Source organism: Piliocolobus tephrosceles, chromosome 19 (genome assembly GCF_002776525.5).
Source record: "Piliocolobus tephrosceles isolate RC106 chromosome 19, ASM277652v3, whole genome shotgun sequence".
NCBI lineage: Eukaryota > Metazoa > Chordata > Mammalia > Primates > Cercopithecidae > Piliocolobus > Piliocolobus tephrosceles.
In genome coordinates, this window is record NC_045452.1 from 59,351,192 (window position 1) to 59,354,675 (window position 3,484).

The following is a 3,484-nucleotide window of genomic DNA, read 5'->3' on the forward strand; positions in this document are numbered from 1 at the left end:
TACATTTCAAAAATGGCTCGTCTATAGATGTGGAGACGTCACTAGTCTCCACATAATTCAGCAAAAGAGATTGTATCATAATAAACTGCATTATGCTCATTTCTATTAAATTCATGATTAATCCAAACTGCTAATATTAACTGGGTAATAATTCTAAATACAAACTGCATGTTGATTCTTCGTGTTTTGTATATTTGTAATTTTTGCTTTACAGCACTTCTTAAGAATGCATTGATTTTGTATTTTATAGTCATAATCAAAATGAAATAGAAAAGTAACCCTCTGCCCCACCCTTCCGGCAGCTCCCGCAAGCCTTAGCCCCAGCGCTGCGCCCCGCCCTTGGGACTGCTCAGAGTGCGCACGGGGTCTCTGTGGTCTCCGAGATGGCCTGGCCTCCTGCGGCCTAGCAGGCCCTGCCCCTGTGGCGGTGGCGCACAGTACACCGAAGGAGACTTTTGATATCCTGAGTGATGATGACATTAAGGAGGAAAGGAAAATCCAGAAGCATAAAACCCTCCCTAAGGTGTCTGGAGGATGGGAGCTGCCATTGAATGGAACAGAAGCTAAATGAGTAGGAAGAGTTGCCGGGGAAAGATCGCTGTCATTTTCAACATTAACAACAGCATCCCACCGACACTTGATGGAGAGGAGGAATCCTCAAAAGGACAGCAAGTTGGAGAACAGGAGCCTGCATTGGCATCACCTCCCAACTTCGTGGTCGAAGTTATAGAGAATGGTGGCAAGAAGGCCCCTGTGCTGGACTGTCACTATCCAGAGGATGAGGGTGGGCCAGAGGAGAAGGTTGAGAGTGACCTTTTCTCTACCAGGGAATTTACTTTCCATCCAATAGGGAGTCTCAATGAAAGGATACTAATTTTTTTTTTTTTTTTTTTTTTTTTTTTGAGACAGAGTCTGGCTCTGTCGCCCAGGCTGGAGTGCAGTGGCGTGATCTCGGCTCACTGCAAGCTCCGCCTCCCAGGTTCCCCCCATTCTCCTGCCTCAGCCTCCGGAGTACCTGGGACTACAGGCGCCGCCACCACGCCTGGCTAATGTTTTTGTATTTTTTAGTAGAGACCGGGTTTCACCGTGTTAGCCAGGATGGTCTCGATCTCCTGACCTCGTGATCCGCCCGTCTCGGAAGAATACTAATTTTACACTCAACACAGATTCCCTGAGCTCGGCCTTACATGACCACCTAATGGATTTCTTTGTGAACAGAGGGGTGGCCAACACTTCGGGATAAGTTGATGGAGCTCAGCAGGAGTACATGACTTCTCTTAAAGACCTCAGAAGTTCTGTCAAGAGCCCCTAAAACAGACAGACACTGAAAGCGTAGTTTTATGGCAGGATTTGGCTGGTGAACAAATCCTACCCTGAAGCCAGGCACATGTGCTTTAAAATGATTGTCATTCTAATACCACCGGGAAAAATAGCAAATTTAAATTATTTCGTTTGTGCTCCCATTTATTATCATTTGTTTTTTTCTATACAAATCTATTATTTCTAGATTTTTATATAACATGTTAGACAATAAAATGGGTTTGTCTCCTCAAAAACAAAAAGAAAAATAAATATGTCTGAAATTTTGTGGCAAAATTACAAACAATTAATTCAACTCAAATGCTTTCTATATTAAGTGTGGTAGGTATCTCTTAAATATATTCACATGTAGAACTATGCCAGTAGGTATATATTTATATATGTATATGCTATAAAATCACTATTAGAATGGAAAAAATTAAGGTAATAATAACATAATAAGCCTATAAAATAATTATGGTTACAATCTTTAATGTAGTAAAAATATCCTGGAAAATTTAGGATATATGTGTGTATTTTGTGTGTATGTATGTGTGTGTGTGTGTGTGTTTGTAAACTGAATCTGATTTGTAGAGAAAGTTGAACTAGTCTTAATGTATCTTTTCTTTCTAGTAAGAGCGAGCAAGGTGAAAAGATTGATAATGTATTCAATCTCTGAGTAGTTGAAGGCATTCATTTTTTCCTCTTCTTTCTATCCTTTCCCTTTGTATTTATTGTGTGCTGAGTTAATAAAACTTTACTATAATCAATGGTAAAGAATAGAGAAAAAATATAACTTGCCCACTTTTTTTTTGCCAAAAATTATGTTCACAGAATTAACATCTAAGTTTTTGGTTGAAATTAAGTTTTCTTAATATTTATTATTGCAATATCCTTACTTGTGTTTTTTTTTTCCAATTAATAGATGTCACACTACACAACTGAATGTACTATGTAATAATAATAAAAATCACAATAGCAACTATAATCTTCATTCTACATGGTTAGGAAGACACAGACATTATATGCTTATTTTCAATGTCAGCCATTAAATATCCGGAAACTGGAAATGTTATTAAACTAAATAGAGGTTTTGACTCAAATTAGATACTTAGATATTAACAAGCATGTAACATTAATTAATATAAAAGAAAGCCAGGATTATCTGAAGTCTAAACTCTTCCACATCCTCTGTTTAATCTATTTGCTACCTTCAAAAGAACTTGAGAAATACGTAATCAATTACTTTTATCCTTCATAAATACTTTAATGCAGCGTTGACTGTTAAGCAAGAAGATATGCATTCAACCCCATCATGAATCTGACGCAGTAAATACTCTGAGAATCTTTTTCTTGATGAAGCAAATTAATTTCTCCAAGACAGCAGATAATTTAGTTAATATCTTTTCTGCCTTTGCACACAACACTCTGCTCTCTGGAAACATCTGCATTTACCTTTCAGAAGGAAATGGCTCATCTCCAAAAACCTTTACTCAACAGATTCATCATGCATTCATACAACAGATTCATCTTAGTTTTGGATTTGCACATCCTCGAAAACAAATATTTATGCCATTTATTTCCAAAATTTCTGAATATTTTATATACTTTTGGCTCAAAACACCTTAGCAATTATCAGAATGAATCCATTATTGTACTATAAATATGCAGATATTCACTTTATTTTCAAATTGGATGAACTGTACATTATACTTAGCTGTCAAATTTCCATTTTAGGAAACTCAATAGGGAAACCAGAAGATGCCATTAATGTACTTTAAAGAGTAAAAATAAAAATTAGTATAAAATGCTCTCCTGACATTGATTCCACTGAGAAGACTTTAAAAGAAAATGCACCGTAGAATATGTTCTAACAAGAGACATAAATTGTTATTTGTTTTACTTAACACAGCCCTGCCATCCATTAGTTTATGAAGAAGTATAGGTATACTCTCAATACCAGAGTCTGATGTCATTGATTAACTAATATGCCTGTTAACACGTAAATCAGCAGTAGCTTAAGCAACACTATAATAAAAAGATTACTATGAGCACATTAGGTAAGCAGTACAATTAAAGTTACTAAGGCTCTCTAAATATTGTAATTTGGAGAAAAATATAAATGATAGTATTTTCTGCTTTATGCAACAAGAAAAAAAAGAGAATCACATAACAAACTACTTGT

General features: G+C 36.1%; 1 pseudogene; it reads left to right on the forward strand.

Moving 5' to 3' along the window:
* The first annotated feature begins 293 nt into the window (after positions 1-293).
* On the forward strand, positions 294-1,243 carry LOC111552971 (annotated as a pseudogene).
* The last annotated feature ends 2,241 nt before the right edge of the window (positions 1,244-3,484 follow it).